At 43.4% G+C, this 18,093-nt stretch overlaps 1 pseudogene; it reads left to right on the top strand.

Moving 5' to 3' along the window:
• Positions 1–9,142: 9,142 nt before the first annotated feature.
• LOC110315059 lies at positions 9,143–13,496 on the top strand (annotated as a pseudogene).
• Positions 13,497–18,093: the final 4,597 nt, after the last annotated feature.

Here is an 18,093-nt window from a genome sequence, read left to right on the forward strand (position 1 = left end):
CTGGATGACCGGAACCAGACATGGGTTCCCTCCCAGAAGCTGTGACTCTTCTCCAGTCCGCCCTCTCCCCAGCAGTGCACCGGAACCAAGATGGCTCACCTTCCGGTTCAGACCTGGAGACTGCTGGGCAGACACCCCTCCTCGGGCAGTGAAAGGCACTGGATGCTGGATCAGGCCTGGGGACTCCCCAGCGAACACCTCTCCACCTCTCCTCGGGCGGGCGGGGAAAGGCGCTGGATGCCGAGTCAGACCTGGGGACTGGTCCCGGTCGAACACCCCTCCTTCCAGTTCAGACTTGGAGACTGCTGGGCAGACACCCCTCCTTGGGCGGGGAAAGGCGCTGGATGCTGGATCAGGCCTGGGGACTCCCCAGCGAACACCTCTCCACTTCTCCCCGGGCGGGCGGGGGAAAGGCGCTGGATGCCAAGTCGTTATGTTGCTTTCTTGACTGGTCCAGGCCATCTGTGCTAAGCCTTGGCTTCCTGGATCACAAGCATCTAAGGGAGATAAAGGGATGAGAGTTGGCTGCTCTGTCAGTGGTCATGGAGACTGTCTTCAGAGGGTCTAGATTAGAAGTAGCATGATCTAAGAATGATAAAGTGATACTGGCAGGTCTCTCATGACCACCAGGCCAGATATCTGCTCACTATCCCCCATTACACCAGTATGATCCTTCCATTAACCTCCAACCTTAGGTATAGCACAGTCCTCCTCAAATGCAGGGTAAACCTAAAAGACAGAGACTCTCTACCTTATGAATTCAATGATTCAGAGTGAGGACTCAGGCATCTTGCCCCTTGTCCCCAGCTTGTGTCCTACAGAGATGTAGACTCACCTTGTCACATCCATGACCACACACCCATCATTCCTTGGTTCTGATGTGGAATTGGTGCCTAATTGTGGTTTCCAAGCTTGGTGTTGTGGCATGGGGAAGCTCCCATGACTGTGTAGCTGTGGCTTGGGCAGGGCTTGGAGATAGGAAGCAGCAGGAATGCTGGATGCAGAGGACTTCCTGTTCCTGAGATGCACCCTCCCTTCTGACTACCCACGGTGTAAGATCATCTGTGCCTCAGACGATTTCCCCCCTTGTCCAAAGACTTGGTGTTGTACCCCAGGTATGCTTGGGGCTCTAGAACTTGCTGGTCAAGGTCTCTTGTCTTGAAGCAAGTAGGATGTCCCTCTTGTACAAATGGAAGAAGCAATTCCTCTATATTCCTGCTCCAGGTCCACCTCTAGACAGCCAAAGACTGCTCCTGAGATTTAGTCCTCAATAAGTGTTGGTGAGTCTGTCGTCTGCCTGGCCCTGTTCCAGGCTCTGGAATCCAGCAAAAGAAAGTAGACAAAATTGTGTTCCTGTGTTTGGAAAGTTGAATTAGTGGCTACCATAGCTTGTTGAGAGAGCAGTGTTCCCATGTTCAGTTCCAAGCACTTCCAATATGTGGCTCACAAACACCTGTTGCTCCAGGTTCAGGGATATTCAGTATGTCAGGTATTACTGTGTACATTCTCATATATACATTGACATACATATAAAAAAGAATAAAAATTCATCTTAAAACAAAGTGGGATTAAGTTTTCTGAGTTTGAATGAGAAATGTCCTCTATAGTCTCAATTTTTTGAATACCTGTTCTCCAGTTGGTTTCATCTTTAGGCGTCATTCTCGGTCATTATGACAGAGGTCCAGCTGGATTTAGTGTCCTACAAATCTTCCCTCACAGCTTGCCCAGTGAACAGCTTGCCCAGTGAGGCCCCAGTTCTTTTCCCAGTTCTTGTCTTTTCTGTTGACTTATTTTGGATAGATGGCCAAGCCTAGTTTCTTCAGGGCTGCCAGACAGCAAGCTTTCTTTGACCTTAACAACCAGGGTGACAATACTACAGAGACTCCTGCAGTAAAGGGACTCCAAAGACCTTGTGTAACTGATGTGCAAGTTTCTGGATGTTACCTGATGCAGACTTACCTGGTGTTTTGCTTATGTAAGACCTGTGGCAGAATATGTGCCGTTTGGAGAAAGTATGAATAAGACTCAATGGACAGTCATGGTACGCTTGTATTGGTAGGTTTGCAATGCTTCCTTGGTCTCATTTCTTCATCTTCGCTCATCTTTGCTTTGTTGAGAGAGGCATGGCAGGTGAGGAGGAGGGCTGGGAAGAGCATCCAGAAGGGAAACTGAAGTGGGGCTATAATATAGGAGAGGATAAATTAATAAATGAATGAATAAATATAGTAGATGAAACAACATATCTTATTTCAAATAAATACTTCATGTGGGAAAAAGATTATGACATTTTAGGAAAATGATTGAAACAATCATTCTGAATTAGGAAATCCAAACCCAGAAAAAGTGAATATTGCATGTTTCTTTTATTTGTGGACGTTAGCTTTGATGATTGATATATGTGAGTTTCATTTATAATACCTGCAGAGCTTAGGTAGCTAGGGAGGGAGTGGGTGGGGGCAGGCTCCAGGAAACAGAAATAGAATGCTAGGCAGGAAGGAAGCAGACTATGAAGAGTTCATTGATGCTTCAGGGTCACGTTTAAATGACCTTGAACAACCCCACCTGTGCCACTTTATTGAAGTGTCCAAGTAAAGATCCACAGTGAGCCCGTGTGGGAGCTCATACCTTTAATCCCAGCACACTGAGTTAAGGTGCATGTGTATTATTCAGTGTTGGATATCAGCTGGGTTTACATAGATAGTTCCAGGCCAGCCAGGGATACATGGTGAGACTCTATGTATATAAAAAACAAACCACAGTCCTCTGAAGATGTTCATGAAAACAAATCCTCTTTGATCCGGGGAGAGGGCTCATCAGTGAGGATATTGTGTATTCTTATCATCCAGGCTTCCTAGAGCACAAGTTGCTGAAGCTTCATGGTTTCTGTCACTGTTTTCTGGCCATTGAAGGCAACTGTAATATTGGCAAACCAACAAAAGGAGGAGGTGGGGGACTGAAAAATGAATGTGTACATATTATCCCTCTGACATATTTCTGTGAACATATATATTCCTGATTTTCAAAACAGCCAGAAATCTATGCAAGGATATAATAATGGAAAAGGTGAGGATATGCACAAAAGTTAACATTCTAGTTATTATTTATGAAATCACTGTAATTTGGAAAACAGCTATTTTACTGTTGAAATAGTCTGCATACAATCAGTTAATAGTATATTCATAAAGCAAATGTCTCAAAATTCTGAGTTCTTAACATGGCAAATACGGAATGATATCCACAAAAGCATAATTACTATTGAAATACATATTTCTTTTTTCTTTCTTTTTTAAAATTTTATTTATTTATTTATATATTTATTTATATTCCAAATGCTGTTCCCTCTTCCTGTCCTCCCTTGATGAATTCTTCCCCAAATCTCTCCTACACTTCCCTTCTGAGAAAGCAGCCCCCACCCTGTATCCTCCCACCCTGGGGCATCCTCCCCCACTGAGGTCAGACAAGGCAGTCCTCAGCTACATACGTGCTGGGGGCCTTGGGCCAGCCAGTGTATGATCTTTGGCTGGTGGTTCAGTCTCCGGGAGCTACCAGGTGTCCACGTTAGTTGAGTTGTTGTTCTCCTGAGGGGTTGCCATTTCTTTGAAGGCCTTCAGCCCTTCCCCTAACTTTTCCATAGGTGTCCCTGACCTCTGTCCAATGTTTGTCTAATGTGGGTGTCTGCATCTGTCTCAGTCAGCTGCTGGGTAGAGCTTCTCAGAGAGCTGCTATGCTAGGTTCCTGCCTGAAAGAACAATATAGCATCATTAATAATGTGAGAGAATGGTGCCTGCCCATGGGATAGGTCTCAAAATAGACCAGTCACTGGTTGGTCATTCCTCTAGTTTTTGCTCCATCTTTGTCCTTGTATTTGTCTTAGACAGGACCAATTTTGGGTCATAAGTCTTGTAGGTAGTTATGTGTCCCCATTCCTCCACTGGGTGTCCTGTCTGTCTACTGGAGGTGGTCACTTCAGGTTTCATATCCCCACTGTTGAACATTTTGGCTAAGACCACCTGCATTGACTCCTGGGACCCTCCCTCATCTTAGGTCTCTGGGATTTCCTAGAGAATTCTCCCACTCCCAGCAGCTGCAGATTTCCATTTATTCTCCTGGGCCTCTCTTCTATCTCTCCTCACTTCTGGTCCTGCCCCCACTTTCCCTCTCCCTCCACTCTCCCACCAAGATATCTTGCTCTGTCTGCCTCCCATGACTATTTAGTTCCCCCTTCTAAGTAGGATTCAAGCAACCTCACTTGAACCTTCCCTCTTGTTTAACTTCTTTGGGTCTGTGTGATGTATCATGCATGTTCTAAACTTTTTGTCTAATACCCACTTATCAGTGGGTATATACCATGCATGTCCTTCTGTGCCTGGGTTACCTCACTCGGGATGATATTTTCTAGGTCCATTTACTTTGTGTTTGCCTGTGAAATTCATGATGCTCTTGTTTTAAGTAGCTTAATAGTATTCCATGTTGTAAATGAATCACATTTCCTGTAATCATTCTTTGGTTGAGGGATATCTGGGTTGCTTCCACTTTCTGGCTATTATGGCTAAAGCTTCTATGAACATATTGGAGCATATGTCCTTGGGGTATTGTAGTGGCTATTCCTGGTTGTCAACTTGACTATATTTGAAATGAACTACAATCCAGAATTGGAAGGCTCACCAGTGAACCTAATCTGGAGACTGGGAGATAGAAGTTTCTGATCTGGATCTTGGTATGGAGATCTTGAGACACAGTGGTGATTGAATCCAGAAGATTAAGACAGGGAGATCTCCGAGTCCAAGATCNTCTGGGATTAAAGGTGTGGTGGCACACACCTTTAATCTGGGCTACACCTTCTGCTGGGGACCATATAAGGACATTGGAAGATGGGAGTCTGGCTCTCGCTCTTTTGCCTTCTTGCGGTGTGGGACTCAGCAACTGCTAGATCCTTGGACTTCCATTCACAGCTACTACTGAACCATTGTTGGGATTTGGACTGCAGACTGTAAGTCATCAATAAATTCCTTTACTATATAGAGACTATCTGTAAATTCTGTGACTCTAGAGAACCCTGACTAATACAGGTATGGTGGAGCATCTTTAGGGTATACATCCAGGAGCAGTTTATCTGGGTCTTCCTGTGATTCCAGCTTTCTGAGAAACTGCCAGATTGATTTCCAGAACGACTTTCTGAGTTTGCACTCCTACCAGCAATGGAGGAGTGTTCCCTTTCACCACATCCTCACCAGTATGGGCTTTCACTTGAGTTTTTGATCTTAGCCATTTTGAAAATCCATATACTTTCTAGGCCAGTGTACAGATCCTGATGTCAAAGCAATTGAGAAATGCTGACTTCCTGGCATCTAGACTGGATTAAGAAGGATATTGTTATAAGGACCATGAGGACAGACATCAGGTTAAAGCAATGTGTCCCCAGACACAATTCTAGAATAACAGCCCCAGCATTGGATCTTAGGTGGGGAATCAGTACACTAGAGATGCTGCTCCCTGGAGCTAATTTTCCATTACCCAACCCAACAGATCCCTGCCACTCGCACTGGGAAGTTTGAGGGAAAACCTTCAGCCACACTTTCATCTAGATTATAAGTCAAAATGAGAGCAGTGCAGACTCAGCCTTGAATCAGCAGTAATGGTGATGACCTTTGCCTGTCTTCCTGAAGCCAGTGGCTGCCTTGGCTGTGGGTGCTCTTATTCCTGCCCACCCTGAATCTCCTTGCAGTATGCTGAAGAAATCTCTTCTCTTCCATCTCCCACATTATTGTGACAGCAGACACAAGAGGAAGTGCAGGGTCCAGAGGGAAAATCTTCTGTAGAGCTGAGCCAGGGTGCAAGGTAAAAAGTTTCTTTGCTCTTACCCAATCAGACTCTTCTGCTACCTCAGCCAGGCAGGCCCCTGCCCTGCTCCCCTCCTGTTTTTTTCACCTACTGGGTATCTGTTCCAGCAGAGTCTGTCTGCCATCATTTGGCAACTCTAGGCTCACAATCTCTGTGTTTCTCTACATCTTACTATACAGATCTGGGCTCCTACAGTTTGGGGTCATTATTTTTAACTAAATAAACAACATTTACTTTGTGGTTTTACCCAGTAAGGGAGAGAGTCCCATGATACTGTCTGTGGTGGTTTGAATATTCTTGACCTAGGGAGTGTCGCTATTGGGAGGTGTGGCCTTGTTCGAGTAGGTATGGCTTTGTTGGAGGAAGTCTGTCACTGTTGGGGTGGGCTTTTAGAGCCTTCTAGCCATATGGAAGCCAGTCTTTTCCTGTTTGTCTTTGCAACAAGATGTAGAACTCTCTGCTTGTCCTCCAGAGCCATGCCTGCCAGGATGCTGCCATGTTTCTGCCTTGATAATGTTTGAAACTGTAAACCAGCTTCAATTAAATGTCATCTTTATAAGATTTGTCTTAGTCATAGAGTCTCTTTATAGCAGTAAAACCCAAACTAAGACATAGCCAGAGGTTTAGAAAGTTGAGAAAAAATAATGAAAGCAGTGCAGGCAGAAAGCCCTGTAGCTCCTATCTTATTCAGGGTTTCTATTCATGCACAAATATCATGATAAACATAAAGAAGCAAATTGGGGAGGAAAGGGTTTATTTACTTATACTTTCAAATTGATTTTAATCACCAAAGAAAGTCAGGACAGAAACTCACAAAGGGCAGGAACTTGGAGGCAGATGCTGATGTAGAGGACATGGAGGGGTGCTGCTAACTGGCTTGCTTCCCCTGGCTTGCTCAGCTTGCTTTCTTATAGAACCCAGGATCACCAGCCCAGGGATGACACCACTCACAATGGGCTGTGCCTTCTCACCCTTCATCACTAATTGAGAAAATGCCNTACAACTGGATCTTATGGAGGCATTCCTTAAAGGGAGACTCCTTTCTCAGTGATAACTCCACCTTGTGTCAAGTTGATACACAAAACCNGCCAGTGCAGCTCCCAGTGGATCATGCTTCACTATGCCAAACCAAGGCAGGATCCAGTGTGACCTTGGCCATTATGCAAGATCAAGAGCCATCTTCATGCACCTCCCAAGTGGGGACCAACATTTGGGATGTAAATAAATAAAATAATTCATAAAAGAACCATCCTCATGCATGGGACCACATCACCTCATGCTAATCTACCACATCTGTGTATCTACCAAAATAGACTCCATCCATCCACATAGTGTGAATGATATGCCAGGAACCTTCACAAAAGGAAAGTTCCCTATGTAAAAAATATCTGTCCAAAGGAGAGACCTGTAGCCTCTGCCACACAAGGTAGGTAGATAACTTCATCCTGCTCACCAAGTAGGTGTTTGCAATATATTTAAGAACCCTATGATGTTTCTACTATATTATAAAGTGTCTTCTTAACCCTTCTGCAGTCCACTACAACAGTGATAAACACTAAGCTCTCAGGAGAATATTTCCAGTTTGAATCCCATAACCATAACCACTTCAAAGGCTTACAGATTTCTCTGGTGAAATTTGTAGTAATATGAACAAGTGAGATTTAATAAGGTTTACTTACAAGTATGAACAGTGGAATACTTCTGAACTTAATAAACATTTTCCTTTTTAAAAGTAAATGAAATGGGGTTGGAGAGATAGCTCAGCAGTTAAGAGCACTGACTGCTCTTCCAGAGGTCCTGCGTTCAATTCCACATGGTGGCTCACAATCATCTGTAATGGGATCCAATGCCCTCTTTTTCTCATGTGTCTGAAGACAACTACAGTGTGCACATTTACATTAAATAAATAATAAATAATATTAAAAATCTTAAAAACATAAACTGTAATAACACAATATCCACCCAGTTCACAAGACACAATATCCACCCAGTGCATAATATCCACCCAGTGCACCTATGCACATGAGCATGGATACTGTACCCTATGAATTCAATTATGTTTTACATTACAGACTGTAGGTAGTACCTGCACTATCCTAGTGACATATCAAAGGTCAAAATCTCCATTTAACTTGCGTGGTGACCAATGCTTTTTTTAAAAAAAGATTTATTTATTTATTTATTTATTTATTTATGTATTTATTTATTTTATATGATTACACTGTACCTATCTTGAGACACACCAGAAGCGGGTATCTGATCCCATTACAGATGGTTTTGAGCCACTATGTGATTTCTGGGAATTGAACTCAGGACCTCTGCAAGGGCACTCAGTGTCCTTAATCACTGAGCCATCTCTCCAGTCTGTGACCAATGCTTTTAATCTCAGCACTCATGGCACAGAGGCATGTGGAGTCCTGCTGAGACTCAAAAAGAGCAAGATGATCTGAAGATGTTGATAAAAATATTCCCCCTGTAGCTGAAGAGATGGTTATAATGTATAGAGTACCAGAATCAGAGTCTGAAGTCTAGGAGCTCACAGCCTCCTGTGCATTTTCCTCCAGAGTTTCTCTTCTGGCCTCCACTGACAACTCCAACTCCTAACATTCACACAGACACAGACACACAATCATACACATGAATAAAAATATAAAAAGTGAGTCTAAAAATATTCTACTTGTACATTTCTGTGAAGCTGCATTTTCTAACTACACATAAACTACAAAGTTAAAAAGAATCATAATAGAAGGAATCTCCAGTGGGAAACATGAGGACAAGGATAGGCAGAAATGTCAACATCTATTATTGTCACCATATCATTAGATTTTGGAAAATAGTTGTCATCTTTTGTAAACATAATTATTCACGTGTTCATTAGATGGAATGTCTCAGAATTCTCAATTCCTAACTTTGTGAACGTGGATTGTCATAAGACACAAACATGTGGACTTGATGAAAAATCAATTTGAAAGACTCTGTAGATAACCAGATATCTCAATGTTTGAGATTTCCTGACTCATTGGTTTCTGGCCTAGACTCAGAGGATATTGTGGCCCGAATGAGGGGGACAATATCAGGGTATGTAACTTGTCTTCTAGGATCCCAGGACCCAGAGATGGATCTGAGCTTGAGAGGCAGGAGCCCAGAGAGTTCTCTTCCAGACATTCATCTTCCCATGACCCAACCAAACTCCCTATATCACTACCTTTGTGAATTCTTAAGAGAAACCAATCAGGCTCCTCCTTTCAAGATTATGAAATAAACACATAATAGCAGAATCTGACTTCATTCTTCAAACAGGATGAAGATGTATGTTACAGATTTTCTCATGCTACTCCTGGCTGTGCCAACCCTGACTAGCCATCCAGAGGGTGAGTGGGGTTTTCATAGGGAAAGGACCCAATGTGGGAAACCAAAGGTCTCCATCCCTAGGGGAGCAGTACCAGGAAAGTCTCTCTTCTCCCTAGCCAAGACAGAACCTCCTATTCCTTTTTGCATTTTACATCCTACCCTGCCTCTTGTTCCCTAATCCCAGCTATTCTCAGTGGCCAGGTTGTTGAGCATCATGGGGTTCTAGTGTAGGCTCAATATATAAAATCCCACTGTACATAGGGCCACACTGTGCTGACTTTTCCAAGTTCTCTTGCCTTGGCCTCACTTCCTGGAGCCCCTGTACATTTTTTTGGCTTTGTGGATGATATACAGCTGGAAGAATCAACAGCAGAGCAGGGACTCCAAGGATGGAACACTGTGCACCATGGATGGGTCAGCAGAATTCAGAGTACTGGGAGGAGAAAGCACAGGAGGCTCTGTGTTTTCAGAAAGTTACTTCAGACACTGTTCCACAACTACACAAATAGAGTGACTGGCAAGTGAGCCCAGATCAGAAATCCCAAATTTATAACTCTCCATGGGGTTGCCAGAGTTCCTCATGTCCAAAGTTTACCCTGGAAAATGTAACCCATCATTCAAGAGATCCAAGGGACATTCTCCTGAATTTCTGTGCACTTTAAGATCAAACCAGGGCACTTAAAAAGGACATATGGGAGGGACCTAGTCTACCAAGAGCCTTATCAAGGGTTTTTGGCTAGTTGGAATGGCTTAGAGAGGGGTCTTGTCCAGTATATCAAACAATCCAGAGGAAGTATGACTGTGATGTGTTGCCTTGAGGGTACTTTAGTCATGGATTTTTAGAAAAAGCCTTAAATGGCCACAATTACATCATACTGAATTGAGGGCCAGAGGACTTGGGCCATTGTTGGCAAAGCATTTGAGATGCTCAAACAAGTGTATGAGGAGTCAAATTATACACAGTTTGCAAAGACTTATCTGGAGGTTGAATGTGTGGACTTCTTCCTCACACAGCTGGATTATGGGAAGGAGATTTTGGTGAGAGCAGGTAAGGACAGAAAATTCCACATATGCTCTGAGACTGGAGCTCCTGACCACTGAGGAGTCCCCTTCAGCAGGGAGCAGCTGGAATACTAACTCAGTCACTCATTAAAGAGGAAAGAAGGAGTGTGCGTTTCCTGATTCAGCCAGAGACAGGGACTCTCCAGAAGGCTACGTCTTTTCTCAGGGTAGTTAAGTATGTTAAATAAGCAGCAGTTCCTTCTATTTATATTGTGAACCTTGACCTGTCCCAGGCTTGTTCACTCTCCATGAAGAGTGACTTTGAAGTCTGACCCTAGTGTTTCTAAATCTTTTATCTCCACCCAGTCAGAAGCAGAAGAGTCCTTGTCCGTATTCCTAGAGGGAGATCCAGCATCTCCTGCTCTGTGCTGTCTCATGCTGACTCTGAATCTTTCCAAGGAGTAGATTATCCTATTCATATCCTTAGTGTAGGCTGCTGTGGGCAGTCTACACCTCTCTTTCAAGTTAACTCTCCTATCCATTCGTAACAAGGCTATATGAGCATTGATGACTCAATCACCAGGAAGAATGCAACGTGCCTTACGTTTTCAATTGATTTCTTCAGACCCCCCAAAATACATGTGACTCATAAGATCAGATTTGATAGAAAAATCACCCTGAGGTGTTGGACCCTGAACTTCTATCCTGATTCAATCACCCTGACCTGGCAGAGGGATAGAAGCAACCAGATCCAGGACATGGAGGTTATAGGACAAGGCATGTAGGAAAATAGTTTACATGGTGGTTCCTTCTGGAGAAGGGCAGAGAACACATATCATGTGAATCATGTGGGACTTCCTGAACCCATCACCCTGAGATGGGGTAAGGACTCCACAGAGACTACTCAGAAAAATGGGAGATCTTGTGGAGAACGATTTGGGTCAAGACTGAGAGTTAGAAGTCAGGATCCTCACTCCTGCATTCCTTCCTTTCCCTTTGCATCCCCATCATGGCTATTATTATTGCTCTGGTTCTTGGAGTTCTGCTTACTGGAGCAGTGGTGACTTTTCTGATATGGAAAAGGATGATTAAAGTAAAGACANGGTGGGGTCTTAGTTTGTGTCTCCATAGGAATATCAAGCCCTAGCTGTGAGTGTGCCCTGTCACAAGACAGCAGATTTTAGCCTNGGGCTGATGTGGTGCTATTAACTGTATTGTGAAACATAAAGAAAATAATGGACAGNTCCATGACTACAATGATGGAGGTGGCACAGACCCATTTCTCAGATCTCAGAGATCAGAGGAATTTTGCTANTTAGAGTCCAGATAGCCTGGTTCATGTTCCACCTTCCATCCCATTTCCTNATCTGTCTCTGGACCTGCAGTCCCAGGTATGGAAATTATCTGCTTTGAGGACTAGGAATTCTTCTCTGCCCTCTAGATCCTATTGCCTCCATGAGCTCCAATAAAAGTGTTGATTTCTAGGAGTTAAAGTGGAGTCACCTATGTTCAGCCTTGCCAGCAAAAATCCTGGTGGCTCATCCCTGAGAAGCTTGTAATATAGAAAAGGACCCATGGGGGAGATTCAGCCAGCCCACAACACCTCATTTACTTCTATCTTCAAAGGCTTTGACCTAGGCTTAATTTGCTTTCCATTGGGAGGTAAAATTCCTAGGAAGTCCTTCCTTCAGTTACAGCATTAAAAAGTGACAGCTTAAGGTATCTGGTTTGTAAAAAGGAGAGAGCCATGGGATAGAACCCTGGGGGATGGGAACTCTGGGACTTGGGGCAGTTTGAACGTGTCATGGACTGTTCAGTATGTCAGCATTTAAAGACACTGATGAGAATTTCTTCCTTGTTTTTTTTTAAATCTATAGGATAAGACAGATGCCCTAATATGGTACTGAGCCATTCAATATTTCTTCTGGTTTCTTTTTCCACTGTGGATTCAGGATCTGGTGGCTTCTCTTTCTATATTTGACTGTGACTATGTGTCTGTCTTTTCTGGCCAGAATGTAAACAGGTTATGGACAGCAATATACCCCATTCCTACCATTATTCTGTGTATTTATCAGCTGTTAGCTGATATTACTTGGCTCCATTCTTATTTAAAGCTTATTACAGGAGAATTAAAACCTTATTTGATATTCTTAGGGGGAATGCTGATACTACCCTCTCCTAGAGTTTTAACTTCAGAACGATTGTTGGCCTTACAAGTAGAAAGAGCTACTGAAAAACAATTTGTTACTTATATAGATTATTCTTTGCCTTTATATTTGTTGATTTTTAATATGACTCATACACCTACAGGACCTTTGGAGGTCAATTGCCTCAGTCTGAGGAACTTGTCACAAAGATCCTACTGGAGGTGGTGTGGCACAAAACACCATTCTTGCTTGAAATAAAACCTTTCTATATTTGCCATATAAGAGCTCATTCTGATCTTCCCAGATCTTTAGCTGCAGGCAATGATTGTATTGTCAAAGCTTTGATAGGAGAAGCTTTAGTTTCAGATTCTATTGTTTTGATTAAAGATGATCATAATAAATTTCATCTTTCTAGTAATAGCTTAAGGCTCTGACATAAGATCGACATAAGAGCAAGACAGAATGATTGTACAGCAATATCCTGACTGTCTTACATTGTCTCAAGTTCCTTGGCTAGAGGTTAATTCACGAGGCCTTATGCCCAATCATATTTGGCAAATAGATGTAACTCATTATTCAGACTTTGGAAAATTGAAATATATACATGTTTGTATTGACACTTATTCAGGACTCATTTTTGCTTCTCTACATACAGGAGAAGCTTTGGGAAATGTAATTGATATCGCTTATAGGCTTTTACTGCTATTACCTAAAATCATCAATGCAGTTAATGGCCCTGCTTATACTGGAAACAACTTTATACAATTTTGTAAGGAATTTGGAATTGAACATAAAACTGGAATTCCTCATAATCCATAGGACAAAGAATTGTTGAATGTGTGCATTGCACTCTGAAAAATTGACTTTTGAATACAAAGCAGGGAATCATATCCCACACCACAAACATTTTAAAATTTCAATGTCAAGGAACTCTCTAAGTGTGGGAAAAAGGACATGTTTGTGTTTTTTCTGCAGGATGCTGAAGGAGCATGCAAGCTGCCAGAGTGGTTACTGAGACATGCTGATGCTGGGAGAAAGTATGATGCTGATCATGAGTTTGTAGAGTGCCTAACAATGATGATAGAGAAGTTGTATTCGGCCTTCATCCCTGATTCACCCTTTATTACAGTATGGGAAGGTCAGAAGTTGTGGTAAAGGTAAACAACACTAAGTTGATGGATATGCCTGCTGGAGGAAATTTCACTATCAATAGAGAAACTAATTACTAAAGATTTAGAACTAAAGTCTCCATATGCTTTTGTGGGAGGTGCTGCTACAGGGACTTCTGCCCTAGTTTTGCAAGGAAAAACTTATGAGCTTCTTAGAACAATAGATACAGAATAAAGAAAAGGAGAGTATACAGCTCTCCACATTGTGCACACATCACCCTTTATTCCTAGTTATCTCTCTTAAGAGAGGGACTGCTACTTGCCAGTATTACTGGATTAGGAAATGTCTCAGCCTGCTTCCTTTGTGCTGCATTAGGACATCCTCCATTTACATCTGTCCCTTATCCCATCCCCTTTAAAATGACTGGTGCCAGTCTTAAAACATTTTTGTCAATTTTTGAAGTACCCTTGTTCTTTTTATTTTTTTCTTGTTCTGAACGTAATTTATTTCATGAAAATCTATGTGGTTGATATCCTTAAAAAATGTAACCTGCTCTGAGCCAGCCACGCACACCACATCTCCTCTCTCCAAGGATAAGGCAGTGTTTCCTTCAGTCCTGGGCTGCGAGCAGGGGCGAGGTTGCCGGCGTCCCGCAGTGACCGTGTTTCCTCCCACAGAGTAGCTAAAGAACGTGGGCTTGCAGGTGCCCAAGACCGTGCAGCACCCTCTGCACCCAGTGCCTGCCCCACACCACAGGAGTCCCCTTGTTCTTGATCCTTGAACAACTACAATTTAAATTCTGCTATACTAGTATATAAGATACCAAGAGCCATGACTGGGGTGTGTGTGTGTGTGTGTGTGTGTGTGTGTGTGTGTGTGTGTGTGATGGTACCCCCGGGAGGAATCAGGTCAATGCTCTCCCTGCTGGTTAATGCCCACTTATCCAAGGATGAGATGACTATTGATCACCCCAGTTCCATGGGGCCTTAGTGAAAATAATTAAAAGGGGGGAGATGCCAGGAGCCTTGGCCTTGTAGAAATTTTCTAGCTTACATAAACAATCCTGGGAGAACATTTGTGGTCATAACAGTAAGAATGTTTGTGGATAAAGAGGGCACTGTGACCATTGGATTCCAGCTGAAGGTTGTCACCTGACCTTCAGAGAGCACCCGACTATTCCCCCCTCCCTTGGAGCCTCCTCTTGCTTACGCTTATATCGCCACTCTTGGATAAAAATTTTCAGAACTTGATCAGTATGATTGACTTGCTCTCATTCTTCGAGTCTCTTTTCCTCCCACTCTCTTACTTCCTTGCCCTGGGTCCCCACTGATTATCCCTGCAGGTCGGGGCAAACATTGTTGTGCAGACTGTATGCAATGCCTCCTTTGTAGAGATTTTGCTCTGGTTCCCCTATACTATTCAGCAAGACAGACCATATTTGCGACCCTAAAGTACATGTCAGCACTTTCTCTTGCTGGGTTTTCTGGATCCCAGAGGCCTGAAGAGGTTCATGCACATGACAGTCAACCCCATTTTACTTAAGGGTAACATCTTTATAGCAGTGCCCCCTAAAGAGGCAGGAAATTCAGGTTTCTGAAGCATGTGATGGGTGCTTCATGAATGTGTGTCTGTGGGACATGACTCTTGCCTCAATTAAGAACATATTTCTCTGCAAACTGTATAAACCTTCAATGACATGACACTGTGGGGAATTGCAAGCTGGTCTCCAGTCGAGCTGAGGTCTGAACCCCGATGATCATAATTCACCTACATGACATGGTAGGTGTTCCCTCATGCTCCTGTAACTCTGGCCCCTGCCTAAGGTACCACCTCCCACAGTCCCCACAAGAGAAGCATGGTCAGTAGTCATGTAAGCAATGTCCCAAGCTTCTGACCTTCAGGCTAAAGTTACCTAGCAAGTGATGACCATTAAAGGGGGTGCGCAGCCCCACTATGCTTTCTTACTCTCACTCTTACTCTCTTACACCTTTGTTCCTTTACCTCTCACTTCTCTCTCTCTCCTCTCTCCTCTTCCCTTTCTGTCTTTTCCTCTCCTCTCTCTATTACTCTCTCTCTAGCCTCTCTCTCTCTCTCTCTCTCTCTCTCTCTCTCTCTCTCTCTCTTTCCTTTTCTACCTTCTCTCTTTCCCCCTGCATTTCTATAATAAAGCTATTAAACCTTAGTGTCTCTGCTCTGCTCCATCAAGACCCACTGCACACTGTGGTCAGTGTTTGGAACTTCTTCCCATCTTCCCTCTCTCCTGCAACCCTGGGGTGCTAGCAAGGTAGCCCCGGGGGGTTCCCAGGCCACCCCCTGAAGAGTGGGATAGAGGAATGCCCACCCAGGGATGAGTGGATAGGGTAGGAAGCAGCCTTCCCACACCTGACTGACCAGAGAATAGAGAAACGATGGTGCAGTGTGGGCATCTTTTTCCTCCCAACTTCCCCCGGACCCCCCTGGGCCACTTTATTTTATTTTGTTCCCAACATGACATAACAGCAATCCTCTATCCAATGGACAACATTAGATTCCTTGTATACTCTGACTTCTGTAGGAGTGTCCTGGTTATCCCTTCTCCATTTGAGCAATCAGCACACATAGTATAGGACCCCCTTTTGGGGACCCCCACTCGAGTCTCGGGAAACGGCCCACCCAAGGAAACCGGAGAGACCTTCTTGATGTAAATACTCGAGGTAATTTAATGGTGGAGCTCCGGGTGACTGTTATATATCTCACGCAGGAGACAGAGGAATCGACCAGGAGGCTCAAAAGCTAGGGGGTTTTATAGGGAGAGGGTCAGGGGCTAGGAGGAATTGGCGTGGTTTCACACGATTGGCTCATTTAAACATCAGCAGAAAATGATTACACATCAGCAGAATAGTACATGCAAGTCAGATGTCAGGAGACCTGAGTGGCGGATGCTTATCTAGGTCAATGGAACATTTGGTTAACATATAACTTCAAACTAGGTGGCTGATGACTCAGCCAAGATAGCCTGGACAAGTTCTTGCATTCCTTTTTTTTTATGTCTTTAAGGCCAGGCAGCCCCAGGAATGTTTTAACAATGGGCCTGCCTGGACATGCCCGGACCTGTTCCACTATATTCTCAGCCTCAGGCTTCTAAGCTTGCAAACAACTTTTTCTTTGGACTATTTGACATAAGTTACATAAATCAGGCTTCAGATTTTATCTTAAATTTCATTTCCTTTCATTAGCTCCCTTCCCTATCCTGGTGCTCACTTTAGGTATCCATGCTAACCTAAAGTCCTGATCTAGACATAGAAGACCAGGGTCAAATCTTGAGCATGATTAGGGGATCACATCTCACTGCCTCCAGATTCACACTCCATGTGGCATTTCCATAACAAGGCGTGGCATCTGGTATGCCATCAAATATTGAGGTTGGTCTGGTGCTGCTATGTATTAAGTGATAAATATTTGCTCCAAATGCCACATTGTCCACCGAGGAGTGAAATTTCAGGTATACCCATGTGTGTTGTGTTAACTTTGTCCAAAAATTTAAAGCTATTCATTAAATAAAAGTGACTATACAAAATAATGTAGAGAACAGAGGTAAACAGGTTGTGAGCTATAAAGCTGAGAGTCTCAGGGAGGGATTATGAGGAGAGAGAAAAGGAGGCAGAAGAGGGAGTCAAGAAAGAAGACAGATTCAGTAGACAGCAGCCATGAGGCCAGTTGGATCATGAACATGTAGGCAGGAGACTTGGACCATGAGGACAGGTTAATGAAGCAGAAACACCCTGGGGCAGACTCAAACAGCAAGTACTTGGGGAGTGAAGCTGGGAAACTAAGCAATCTAACATATAGAAAAATAGATTAGGGTTAGTTCATCTAGTAATTATTCCAAAGCTGACTAGAAATCTCATAGGACCCTGCCTCAATTATTGAGGTGCTGGCTAGGGCATATTAATAACTAATAGAGTTTATTAAAATCCATTTACAACTTAGACTTTAAGCTCTCTAGGCAAGGAAGCGACTCCCAGGATGAATGTCAGATCAGTGAATAGAAATATTGGTCCTGAAGGTAATAGCAGGAGCAGACTGTTGCCTAGGACTATGGCCATATTCTACCCAAGTGCCTGGCCCCCTAGGTCTGACATTAGAAATAGAGTACTTTGAGGAACCACTGGGATAAATACCCAAGGATCAGAATTTAAAAACCCGGCAAGTCTCCTCTAAGAGCAGTAAGTGTCCTTGGACTCAAAGGACCTATTTTGACCACAGGTGGCAGTTATTTTACCTTCAATGAAATAATGGTCTCAGAATTTGGTTCCCAACATAGTCAGTATGGAAGGATATAGACCACATAAGCAAATTTACCTCAGATACACAGAATCTCTAAGTATGTGCAGACCTGTTGAGAGGTAAATGGTCTAGAATTGCTGATATATTGGCCCTTCAGGTAGGACTCAGAAGGAAGTTGTGACACAGGTCAGGAGAACATGGCTCAGGGTAAAGTAACTTGTCCCTAGACACTGCTCCTAGGATACAGTCGCAAGAACTGTGTTAGAGTGAGGAGACAAGATCTAGAATTCCTAGTTATTAGGAGTTAATCCTTTTGTTACCCAACTTACCTTGTCTGTCTTTCCTATTGGTAATTCATAGAGACAACTATCACCTA

The sequence above is a fragment of the Mus pahari genome, unplaced genomic scaffold (genome assembly GCF_900095145.1).
Source record: "Mus pahari unplaced genomic scaffold, PAHARI_EIJ_v1.1 scaffold_10947_1, whole genome shotgun sequence".
Taxonomy (NCBI): Eukaryota; Metazoa; Chordata; class Mammalia; order Rodentia; family Muridae; genus Mus; species Mus pahari.